The following is a 14,237-nucleotide window of genomic DNA, read 5'->3' on the forward strand; positions in this document are numbered from 1 at the left end:
CACCATATAGTAATTTATTAAAGAAACTAATATCACCACACCATCTTGATGGTTAGATATGCTTCATTATGTGCCTAGGAAAAACATATTTATCAATATATAATTCATGGATATTGAGTATGTAGTATCCTTGTCTAATTTGTACATAGTAAATTACATGTTGTAAATCATCAAATAATTTGTTGTGAAACATAGATTAACCTTTGCATACAATTGTGTGAGAACTATAAAAGTGGAGATGCAACAAATGTTTCAATTTGTGAATGAGAGTTTCTTTAATCAATTTATGTAATCTAACAAAAAAATTTCATATCCTTCATAACATAGAAAATCTTGAAACTTATTGTATGTTTAAATTTTTAAAAAGTCTAGCATATTTATAGAGAAGAACTAATAAAATAAATATATTTTTGTTAACACATATGATATCAATCTAAGACTAATTCCCATGTAAATAAGTGGTGCATTTTTAATATGATTATAAAGTTATTATAGTAACACATTTGAAATGTAATATTCAATATTCTCAAATACATTAAAAAAACCAATTATAACTAGTTTGTAAATGATTTCCAATATTGAAGCTATTAGTGATGCTTTCTTTCATTTAGAGTAAGCTAGATATGGAACTAGTTATATAATCGATAGTGATGTGGATAAATGTAGAACAAGGTAAGTTGTTGAATCTGTTGTTGACTCTATTTTAATAAAGAGATCTTGGTACACTGAATCTTCTTATACTACTTTTATTTTCAAATATGACATTATATTAGACAATGTAATAATTAAAAAAAATTATTAAATGACTTTACAGATTTGAAGACAATAATAAACCATAGAATAAAGTTGTTTAATTTATCTTGGAAAGAATGAACATAAATTTGTATTTTTAAAATTAATATTTTCTGGTCGGTCAATATATATTTTGTTATTATTAAATAAAAGTCTAAAATATACACAGAAATTGTCCAACTGGTACCATCAAAAACCTGTCGTACCTGGATGGGGAAGAAAGGATCGTCCATGACTCCGTAGTGAAAACGATCTTCAGCCGTTCAATCGAAATTTTCCCCCAAAATGCCATTTGTTGTTTGGCGGCTTTCAAACTGAAGTTTGCCTCCATCACAGAAAAACACCCAAACTCGGCTTCTTCACAATTCTTCAGACCTACGCCTCCAAGCATCAGATGACCAAAAATTCACTTCGACAAATGCAAAAGTTGGTTATAAAAACATGCAGGCGTGAGGCATGCAGAAAGTACATGCAAAACATTAACATTCTGCCACCTCATGGTATTTCGTCCTCCCAAGACATACGATAGCTGCCAAACTTGCAAGAAATAAATGCAAAGCTCGTACATATCCAGCTCATTGCCACCATTTCATCCTACCGTCTCGACCAACAACTTGGACAGAGAGTCGGCCAAAACATTTTCTTCCCTGCACACATGCGAAAGTTTGAAACTCTTGAAACCTTCTAATTTTATCTGGATGATTTTGACCAATTTATCGATTTTCCATACGTGAGCACCCCCGTTGGCAATTGAATTTATCACAATCTGAGATTCACCTTCAAGATGCAATTGATTAGCTTTGAGTCTTTTCGTCAAATCGACTGTCAACATTTCTGCTTGGATTTCGGTTTCATTATTGGTCTCAATCTCCAATGTTTTTGAATCTATGACAAGGATGTTAGCATCTAAATCTTGAGAAACACATCCTGCACTCGAAGAACCAAGATTCCCTTTTGATGCACCATCAAAATTGATCTTCACCTAGCCTTGATCTAATTTATCCCACTCAACATCCTCCCTGCTTTCCCTAGGATTAACCCTATATGACAGCAGGCAAGATCTTCAAACTAGGCCATTTTCTCTATAACAAGCAATCCAACGACCTAAATCTCATTTTTTCTGAATTTTGACATGCAACTGCATCATTGACCAACTCCAATATAGAATTTTCAATTCTCAAACAAAGTCTATCCTCAGATTCCTCTTTACCTTGGAAAATCATTCAATTCTGCTCCTTCCAAGTTTCCCACACTATCGACGAAGGACAAAATTACCAAATGCAATCAAAGGCTCAGAAAATTGAGGGAGATCTCCATCCCTGAAACATCTCTTTGATGGTTTTGGGGAAAACACAAGAATAGTTTAATTTTCCTAAAACCATAACCCAACAATGTCTTGAGAACTTACAATGCAAAAGTAGATGATCCACCATCTCCTCATGTTTTTGCACAAGACACATACGAATGAACCATGGAACCCATACCTTATCAGTATTTCCCTTGACAAAATTTTGTTTTTAGTAGATAACCATGAAAATGTCCCAGCCTTAGGGAGACAGTATCAATTCCAACATGGTGCATGAGTACCTAGTTGACTTCATGCCTCCATGAGGCTAGTTTGAATTTTTTTGTTCTAGTAGGTATTTGAATCATGTAATAAGGTCTAAATGACCATGTTGAATTTGTGTGAGTGGGTCTTGACTCTTTGAAAGTACTTTTTGGTTCATTTGTCAAATATTGTAGAAGTTGTCAAGTGCAATTTTTCAATTTTGTCATGTAATGGGAAGATGAAGAGTCAAATGATGTTTATCAAAAAAAGGTTAGGGGTTTGTTGTTTTCATTTGGGAAAGGCTCGGAATGCTTTAAACATTATTTTTAGACATTTGTGAAAGAGGAGAGGTTGTAAAAATTTGATTTTGAAATTACAAGGCTCTCTTTTTTGACATTTTTTAAGCCTAAATTGTTGTTACAAAGATTTGTATGGCCCTGTACAAACTAGTACGGGCCTGAGTCTTGTATGGATGGAAATTTGATTCTATTTCAGAAACTATATTTTTTAGTAGGCGTAATTAATTGATATCTTGGCTTCCTATAATTTGAAATTGATAAAAATTGGTGCAAAGGTCTATTTTTGTGTTTTCCATATCTTCTCCAATATATAGGTCTTAATTACTTGTTTTGTTCAAGTTGGGTGATGCCCTAGTCTAGAAACTTCATTATTTTTGAATAAATGTGATACACAGAGGTAGGGTTTTGTAGAAAAGTTGATGGGAGACCATTCTAGGGGATTAAAATTTCATGTGAAGACCTAATTTGATGTGTCTAAGGATTTCTAATAGAGATTTGAGGTCTCGAGTGTGTAAAACCATTAAGTGTTTTGTTGTAGAAGCTTAATTAGGCCTTTGCGCAAGCGTAGCAACATAATTTTGAGGGTTATGTTACAAAACACCCCCATATGATTTTGAGATATGTTGTGTAGGAGGATAATGGGTATCTAAAATATATTTTATATTTTGGTTTGGAGGTTTGACATGAATGTTATGAGGGAAAAAAATGGTTTGGAGTATCACTAGGAGAATGGTGAGATTGCAAGAGAAAGCCCTCAAATTAGGGTTCTAAGTTTTAAATTTTGGTTGGTTTGAGTTAGTTTGAAACCCTCCACCTTACCTCTGTGTAAATTGGTATCAGAGCTCAAAAGGTTTTGGCAATAAATTTTTGTGTTTGTGTGTTGTCCTATGTAGGTTGAGAAGATAACCTGGTTGCCAAAAGACTGCATAGAGAAGAGAAAGACCTAGGTGAGGCAAGGACAAAGTGGAAGCAAGGTTAAAGGGACTTTCTTGAAGAGGTAGATTTTTTGAAGAGGTATTTTCTGGGTGAGGGTTCAATAAAGAAGAAACAAGAAAATAAAAGAGAAGAAAAAGAGAGGAAGAGGAAAGAGGAAAAGATGAGGCAAATAGAGTTTGAGAAAGAGAAAAGAGAAATAAGGCAAGTTGTGGAACAAATGGTAAAGGATATGGAAGAAAGAACAGAGCAGTTACTCAAACAAGCCACAAGTTGGCATTTGATAGTTAAAAAGAGAATTGTGTGGCCTATTTAAAGGCTGGTGCAAAAGAGAAGACAAACAAAAGAATTAGAACTAGATGTGAAGATAAAAGATGCCCTAATGGAAAAGAGTAATGACAAAACAAAGGAAGATGGAGGAGAAGATATGGACATTACAACCATTCCTAAATAAGAATATGCTAGGACAATAGATAAATTCTTTATGAAGACTCAAAATGTGTTGACAATGCATGCTGATATTGTGGTTGGGACAATTATTGGTCCACTGGAAGATAAAGGACAATCACACTCTACAATTTTAGAATTTTGTATACCTGTTCAAATAGAGATAATTGGAGTAGAGAACCTGAGAAAAGACATGAAGGCAAAAGATGAAGAAATTAGTGTTACATTGCAAAGGCAAAGGCTAAGGAATACAACTACCTCTTCCTTCTTGTGATAGAAAGTTTGAGGAGGAATAGACCAAATTTAAGAATGAAAGGAGGAAAATGTGCCGAGGAAGAGATTGGGATACATCAAATCATGAAGGATCAGATTCCAAGTGACAATACTGTTAGGAGGCTTGTTTGCTTTGACAAGTTGAAATGAAAAGTGAAAATGAAGACCAATTGGAGTTGTTTCAGAGAGTACAAGGGGTAGTGCATGAAGGAAATCAAGGAGGATCATACAAATTATTAAGACTTACTACCCTCAATCCAAGAGGGCTTGGAATTATTTGGTGCAGGTGTGCCTAGTTGACTTCATGACTACATGAGGCTGTTTTGTAAAGTTTTATTATAGTAGGTATTTGAATCATATAATAAGTTCTAAATTATCATGTTGGACTTGTGTGAGTCGATTTTGAGTCTTTGAAGGTCCTTTTTGGTTCATTTGTCAAATATTGTAAAAGTTGTCAAGTGCAATTTTGCAATTTTGCCATGTAATGGGAAGATGAATAGTCAAATTATGAAAGAAATTTAGGGGTTAGTTGTTTTTAGTTGGGGAAGGCTTGGAATGATTTAAAAATCATTGGTAGACATTGGTGAAATAGGAGAGGTTGTAAAATTTGATTTTGGAATAACAACTCTGCTTTTTGACATTTTTTAAGCCTAAATTGCTGCTATAGAGGCTTGTACGGTAATATACAAACTAGTATGGGTATGAGACTTATATGGATGGAAATATAATTCAATTTTAGACATTTTATTTTCTTACCAGGTCAAAATAAAAAGTCATTTAACTTGTCTAATGGTCAAATCTTTCCAGCTACCCAGTTCATAAACTAGGTTTTCTAGTAGGTGTAACTAATTGATATCTTGACTTCCTATAGTTGGCAATTGATAAAAATCAATGTGAAAGTCTATTTTTATGTTTTCTATAACTTCCCCAATGGAGAGGTCTTATTTCTTTTTTTGGTGCAAGTTGGGGGATGCCCTAATCTAGAAACTTCATTATTTTTGAATGAAAGTGATGTATAGAAGTAGGGTTTTGTAGAAGAGTTGATGGGAGACCATTATAAGGGATATAAATTTCATGTGAATACATAATTTTATGTGTCTAAGGCTTTGGAACATAGATTTGAGTTTTGGAGTGTGTAAAACCATTAAGTGTTTTGTTGTAGAAGCCTAATTGGGCCTTTGTGCAAGCGTAGAAGCAGAATCTTGAGGGTTATGTTACAAAACACCCCAATATGATTTTGAGATATGTTGTGTAGGAGGATAATGGGTATCTAAAAAAACTTTATATTTTTTTTGGAGGTCTGACGTGAAAGTTATGAGGGAAAAAATAGGGTTTGGAGTATGACTAGGAGAATGGTGAGATTGCAAGAGAAACCCCTCAAGTTAGGGTTGTAAGTTTGAAAGTTTGGTTTCATAAAACCATTAAGTGTTTTGTTTTAGAAGCCTAATTAGGTCTTTGTGCAATCATATCAGTAGAATTTTGAGGGTTATGTTACAAAACACCCCCATATGATTTTGAGATATGTTGTGTAGGAGGATAATGGGTATCTAAAATGACTTTTATATTTTGGTTTGGAGGTCTGATATGAAAGTTATGAGGGAAAAAATAGGGTTTGGATTACTACCAGGAGAATGGTGATATTGCAAGAGAAACCCCTCAAGTTAGGGTTCTAAGTTTGAAAGTTTGGTTGGTTTGAGTTAGTTTGAAGCCCTCCACCTCACCTCTACATAAGAACAAATCTGCCCAGTCCCTTGTCATCAACCACACTTTCAACTAACTTGTATCCAATCTTGACATCATATTCCCTTCTTTCTGACCCACACCAAACTAACTCATCCTTAGATCCAATCAAGACAAAGTAATGACTTTTCAAAATTGAATTCAACACCTAACTATCTTCCTATGATAGACCAAGATCAATGCCATCTTTCCACCTCAATTTTATTTTCGCTTCTACAATTTATTTTAGGCTATAGTCATTCACCTTCGTTCCCCATCTAGCTTCAATAATTATTCAAAGATCTTCCCTATTATTGCCTTCAACTAATGGTGGATGACCTTCCAAGGAGTCATGCCTTAAATTTTCATTCATTCCATCTCCAAGTTTCCATGAAATATGATCCAATAAAATATGCTTGCAATCTAGCAAAAAATTCCAAATGGAAGAGCCCCTAGGCGGATCACGAATGGTAAGGATCCTATTTTCCTCTAGGGAGTCAAGATACTTATGTCTGAGTATCTTTGCCCATTTTTGGGTTGGCTTTTGATATAAAATCCACACCAAAATTTCACCCATAGCCACATTCATAATGCTCCACTTTCTCAACCCAGCTCCCCTCAATGCCTTTAATTGAAAAACCTTATCCCATGCAAGAAAAGGGATTTTTTCCTACTTTTGTCCACCTTTCTATAAAAAATTCCTCATTTTCTACTTGATCATCTTTATAATCTTGGAAGGTAGCTTCATACACATCATTGAATAGATCAGTATAACATAAATCATGGACTGAGAATAATCAGCCTACTCACAGACGAGAACCATCTACTTTTCCACCCCTCTAGCTTCCCACACCACACATCAACCAAATGATTCCATAAAGCCACTCTATTCACCCCTGCAAAAAGTGGTAATCCCATACCTGATAGTCTACTCAATTTGATCCTCACAATTTTACAAATGTCTCTCTATTTATTCTGATCAGTATAAAAGGAAAAAGCCTTCAATTTATGTTAGTTGACTATTTTCCCAGACAACTCACAATACTTATCCGAAGTTTCCCGCATACAATTGGCTTCCTTGAAAGTTGCCTCACCCATGAGCAAAGTGTCATCAACAAATTGTTGATGAGTGACTGCCTCTATACTATGAGCAATGCAAACACCCTTCTATCTCCCATCCACTCTACACTTAACAATCATCCTACCCAAGAATTTCCCCATAATGGTAAACAAAGAAGGCAATAGAGGATCACCTTGTCTAATACCTTGTGATCAAATAAAAAACCTTGTGGGCTCCTATTAAGGAAAACAAAAAACTGGGCATTGGATAGACAACTATAAATCCATGCAATCCATGCATCATCAAATCACAATTTATTCAAAACCTATAGCAAAAAATCCGAATCAACATGATCATAAGCTTTCTTGATGTCTAGTTTAACCAACATCCTATCCTTTTGAGATCTCCTAATCATGTGAATCGCCTCATGTGCATTGACATTCCCTTCCATGATCGATCTACTAGGAACAAAACCACTTTGCTCCTCCGAAATAAAACCCGACAACAACAATTTGAATATATTCGCTATGATCTTTGAGATGATTTTGTAAGAGACATTGCACAAAGAAATGGAATGAAAATCATCAAAGGATGAGACCTCTTCCTTTATCGGTATCAAAGAAATGAATGAGTTATTAAAGTCTTTGCAAATATAGGAGCTCAGTCTCGATTCCTCCACAACCTCCAACAAATCATTTTTAATAATATCCCATGCCTTTTGGTAAAATCCAATAAGAAATCTATTAGGGCTCGGGGCCTTATCATTGCCCAATCGGAAGATAGCCTTCTTCATCTCCTCCATGGTAAAAGGTTTCAACAAAAAAGCATCATATTCTCGACAGATGTACTAGGGAATCACCTCATCAATCCCTTCAAATATTTTATTAGCATTCCTATCAGAGTTCAATAGTGATGAAATGTGATGAACAACTTCCTCATTAGTATCCTCCCGTTTAGACAATAGATTCCCATACCAATCTTTGATCTCCATAATTTTGTTTCTAAATTGCCTAGCCTTCACCGAGGCATGGAAGAACTTTTTATTTTTATCCCCAACCTTAAGCCAACCTTCTCCTGACTTCTTCTTCTAGAATTGTTCTTCCCTAGCCAAGATCTCAGAGTACTCTTACAGGAGACCTTTCCCTTGTAGGAAATCAACATCTCTTATCCCCTTCTGGATAACTAAATCATGCAAACTATCCATCTCCTTCTCAATTTTATCTTTCTTTGAGAAGATATTCTGAAAATGACACCTATTCCATTTCTTGAGATTAACTTTCACAAATTGGAGTTTCCTAAATAAATAGAAAGCGCATGTACTCGCAACATCTGGAGCACATTCCACCACGTAGCAATCAGATTGAACAAATGCGGATCTCTAAACCACAATAGCTCAAACTTGAAAGGGGGTCATATTGGGACATTATTTATTTGAATGTGCTATATTCAAAGATGAAAGGGTAATGTTCCCAATCCCCAACCATAAACAAATGATCTAATCACTCAACAATGTTGGAAAAGACAGATCTTATATTAGTCCATGTAAAAATCCTTTTCTAGGGACAATTTCCTCCATGTTGTTGCCAAAAAGTTCTAAAAATCCACCTATATCTACTTGATGCCCCTAACTCCCCCAACTTTCTCAAAAGCACATCTTGTAGCATTGAAATTCCTCCCACCTTAATGAGAGATGATACAAACCTCTGAATTTTAGTAGAAAGGGTACTCCACAATTCTCTTTTATGGCTACTACTCACTAGGCCATACACATTGATACAGTAAAACTCTAATCCTTTATCAACCCCTTGAAACTTTAGGAGTTGACAATTAGATTCTCTACCAATCTCAGACACAATACCATTGAAGGGGTCTAAAAGAACAACCAATCCTCCCAAATCCCCTAACAAGTCAACGCAAACACCATTCCATTTCTTCCACTACCTAATCAATAACATGAACTTCGTCGACTGCATTTTTGTTTCCTACAAGAAAACTAAATTTGGATGCTCATGATCAAGATATTTCTTGACTAGGCATTGCTTGTTAGAGGCATTGCAACCTATGACATTCCAAGAAAGGATCTTCATTGTCCCTCAGGAAGGGTAATGCCCTGCCCAGAACATATCTTTCATTGTCCCTTTGCACTTCCAACCAATTCAAGTTTGACCTTATTGGACACCTGACCCCTCCTCCTCTTTTCACCAATCAAAGGCTTTTGAATCTTGGAACAAGTTTGAATCACTATTCTCATTTTTAGGATGTCCTCTTCATCTAAATTTGTACTGAACTCCCCATCTAACAATGAAAACTCCTTTTGTCCTATATCCCCAGCGGGATCATCATTTCCATCATCTCCACTAGAATTATTATAATTTCATCCCTCCAATACTTCTTCTCCATACTAGACAACATCTATGCCTCCTACTCATACCCCCTAGATGAGGGTACAATAACACAACCCTGAGCTCTAAAATTTGATTCCTGGAAGAGAACTCTATACACTTCTTCATCCTTCGCCATAGGCAGTGAGTCTAAAGTGAATTGATTTTTAATTTCCTCAAAAAGAGACCTCCAATGCAAGAGGGTAATGCAACAATAATATATGGGTTCCCCATGATGTTCCTCAATGGAGAGTCTTTCACTGGAGACAAAAGTACATCCATATCCTTCATTTTCTCTTGCAACAAAGCATCAACATTTAGATCCATATCTCCTAAAGGCTTCATCCCTGATTCATGTACAAATGCCTATCCCTTACTCGGTTCTACTCTAAAGGTATTTAGTATCTTTTCCACATTGCTCGAGTGTCCTTGAATATGTATTTTTGTGTTAGAAGACTGAAACAAGGGGCAAAGCTGGGTCGCTCTTGAATTATTGACCTCATCATTAAGAGTTTCTCTTTGTGAATGGTCAGGTAGAACATTCCATCTTCCGGTGAATTAATATCCCTTTCCAATTCATGCCCAACATTATATATCTCCAAACCATGTTCACCCACCATTTTCATAACCTTATTTAGGTAAGCATCCAAGACTCCTGACTTATCCTTTCCATCTTTGTAACATTCCAAATCAGTATAACTGAAGGCGTTGCAAATACTACACCTATCTATTTGTTCTTCAACCTCAATAGACTGATTCCAAACCCTAGAATTGGTAAATAGAACAATCTCTTTAGGGAGTGGGTCCGCCATATTCCTTCTCATGCAAATCCTTGAATACATACTATAATCCTTGTTTTCAACCTTTTCGACCACCAAATACATTTAACCAGCTTATTACCAATAGCTTGAAGGGTATCCATATCCCAAAATTTAAAGGGGATATTATACAGTCTAGTCCATATAGGAATATCTTCAATAGTCACCCAAAGAGGATTGAAGTTGTGTTCCCAATCTTTAATAAGGAACCCTACACCACCCATCATGTAAGGACCACTCTGTAAGATTCTTTCTTTCTTTTGCATCGTTCCATAGATCACCAAATAAAAAGCATTGGGTAGGGTTTTAATCTCAACCTTACCCTGCCAGTTTTGAGAACACCATTGTTTGATCCTTCCCAAAGCCAACCATTCTCCAACCCATTTAATAAAAAAACCATTTTCCTTTAACCAGTTGACAATATCATTCCATCCTGAATGGTCGATAACAATAGAAATGGGGTTGTTTGTGTGTGATTTAGGGCATACCTTATTCGTATTGGCCTTTGTTGTCTTCTCTTTGGGAACCCAGATCTTCTTTTCCACCTTCTTCTAATCGTCCTTGGGTTGAGCCCACAAACTTGAATAGCCAAAACCCTTGTTCTCCCAATTAACCACATGGCGTTCCATTCGAAAAAAATCAGCAGTGGGAAAACCATCGAACTTTTATGAGCTGTTTCCCTGATTTGAATCCTCCCAAGTCCATTGTGGGGGCCTCCAAGCATTGGGTCGATACCTCTGAAATCCTGGCCAAATATTCACTTGCTTTCCATGGCAGCCTCGACCCTTCCACACCACTATTCTCGCTCTGTTAAGCTCCATTCCCCCAGCCAAGCAATTTTATTTTACCTACCAATTGAGACAATTACCACATATACCAAATTTTATATTTTAAAAATTATTAATAAAATAAATAAATTTAATTAAACTATAAATATAAATTTGAAATAAATCAACCATTCAAATAGATCATAATAGCAGATAAAAAACATACTTTTATAGAAAATTAAATCATTTTAGTAATTGATGTAGGATCATCCTTGTAAGTGAACAACCTACACCACCTAATGGGATAAGCAGTTAGAAAAATATAATGAAATCAACTTGGGCTTGGTGGTAATGTAGGAGGTAATGAAACTAGCACATGAGACAAAGGAAGGTGAGTAGAGAGTGGAGGTATAAGTATGTGAAGGGTTGAGAAAGTGAGAGGAGAGATTTGGCATGACTTAGACCAGAAATGAGAGAGATTTTGTGGATTTTATGTGTAGAACATTGTAAGCAGTGAAGGGCCATTTTTGTAAATGATTTGCAAAAGTTTGTAATAATGTATTGTAGATTTAATAAGATATAGTTTATCTTTCTTTGTTTAAATTTTAATCATCAATTATGATTTCAAATTTAAAGTAGAAAGGATCTCCCTGTGTGAGTTTGAGTAAAGTTTGTGAGTTTGTGAGTTCAAGTCAGAGAGGAGTTTTGTCTTGCATCATTAATATATTTTATTATTATAGAACTTTTTTAAAATAAGTATAAAATTACATAAAATTTATTACTAGCACTCAAATGGTTTTCCTCTGCAATATGTAGTTGATAGGTGAGATTTTTTTATGTCTGTACAAAAATGAAGTGAAAGTAAAACAGAGTGAAGGGGGGACTTAGTAATATTTTTATTGTTTTATATTAGAGGGAAAAAAAATAAAATTAATTGCAAATAGAAAAAGAATAATTAGGGAAATGAATTTGAATTTATTGATTAATGGTTAATTCAAGTCAACAATTAATTTTTTAATGTATTTTTTTTTTTTAAATGTCAGCAAAAGAGTAAAAAAATAAAGACAAATTAAATTTTATATTAGAAATATATATTGGCTTGGTGTTAACTTTGATATTAAAATTCTTTGTTTAATATTATTTTAGAAGTAAATTTGAAAATTTGAGTGAACATCAAGAATTTGAGACATTGCAACTAAACAATTGAAATTAATACTTCTTTGTTGTTTTTTTGAACTATATAAAAAGACATCCATAAACATTAGATGATAATAAGGTTAAACTATTTTTTACAATTAGCAATAGTAAATAATACCACTATGAATTTACATATTAACAAGCTCATTTCCTTTACATGTATGTAATAGGCACATGCACACGCACACACACACACACACACACACACACACACACACACACACACACACACACACACACACACACACACACACACCATGCAAAACAATTCACACACACATGTCTATGCATATATGTATAAAAATATAAATATACATAAGAACATGTATATAAGAAGATGTAAACATGTTATGAAAGAAATAGAAGTATCTAAAATCGTATAAAATTATGTGTGTGTGTGTGTTTCTATTACTTAAAATCTGCAATTTAGCAATCAAAATGTCTATAATTTGGGTGGGGAAAGTAATAAAAAATTCATTGCAATCTTTTGATAGTTTTAATAATAAGATAGGCACACATATTTCAACTAATTATGGAATGAATTTGCATTTGTTGTTTCATGTTTATTTCAAGTCAGAAATGAAGCTTTTAATGTTTTTAATTTTTATTTTTTTGTTTAAATGGTAGCGAAAGAATAAAAAAATAAAGATGAATTAAATTTTATATTAGGAATATTTTTTTTTAGTTTGGTGTTAAATTTGATATAGAAAGTTATCCTTTTTTAATATTATTTTAGAAGTAAATTTAGAAATATGAGCGAACATCAAGAATCTGAGACATTGCGATTAAACAATTGAAATTAATACTTTTTTTTTTGAATTATATAAAAAGACATCCATAAGCATTAGATGAGAAGAAGGTTAAAATATATTTAACAATTTATAATAGTAAACAATACGATTGTGAATATAGGAGAGACGAGCGAGTAGTTGTAGAAGGTCCAATAGTCATTATAGCAATTATGCTTATAATATCTAGTCTTGACACATCTTTATACTATATATTATAAATAAATAATCCACATGAAAATACAAAAAATACCAAATATTGGTCAAAATGGACCAATACTTGAACATAAGAGAACTTATAAATGTTATATAAAAAAAAAAAATACATTCATTAACAAGCGAAGTAAATCATTTTTTTTTCCAAATAAAATATCATAGCTATCCACTATAAGTGTGTCATTTATGAAATAAGATGCTCACTTAAACAAGTATTGTTAACATGGTAAAAAGATATTATTCTTATGTGTATATCTATTTGGGTAGGAATGTACATGCATTGGTGTATTTCATATTAATAATTTGTCTTATCACAAATATAAAATGTGAACATAATAAATAGTTCTCTTTTTCCATGAAATGTGAGAGATTTTCCAAAGGTTCTAGTGTTCAACAATTGGTTCCTTTGTGTTCAATATAAGTTGTATTTTATATAATAATATGTTGTTTTTATAGCAACAAATATTTTTTTGTTTTCACCTATTGATCCTTTGGTGTTGGATATAAAAATTAGAGATACCACACACTTATGATTACTAATAGGCATTTTGGTGAAAGAGCATCCAGGTAGACAAACTATCAATGACACCCAAAAATATTTTTAGTTAGTTTGTTTCTATTTTGGTTTGATTGAGATCTCTCTAACCTTATGAATCCTATCACACAAATTGTTGCATTATACGTTAAGAAAAAAATGGAACCGAGGTAGTTGAAGCTCACAAATACTGATGTGGATGGATTAATTTGATGATTGTAGCCTAGTAATCATGCATGTAAAATGTGAAAGTATAAGACTTGTCACGTGTTGATTGCATAATGAAAGAATTTAGAGATATTTGATCAAATACATCTGATAGGTGTAAAAATATCGGAAGCAGTGAACACTAAGAGGGGGGGTGAATTCATGGTCTAAACTTTAAAATATTCTTAACCTGATTCTAGAACCACTTACAACAAATGAATGATAGCGATAAGCTTACACATAAAGCACAAATCCA

This window comes from Cryptomeria japonica, chromosome 7 (assembly GCF_030272615.1).
Source record: "Cryptomeria japonica chromosome 7, Sugi_1.0, whole genome shotgun sequence".
Classification (NCBI taxonomy): domain Eukaryota; kingdom Viridiplantae; phylum Streptophyta; class Pinopsida; order Cupressales; family Cupressaceae; genus Cryptomeria; species Cryptomeria japonica.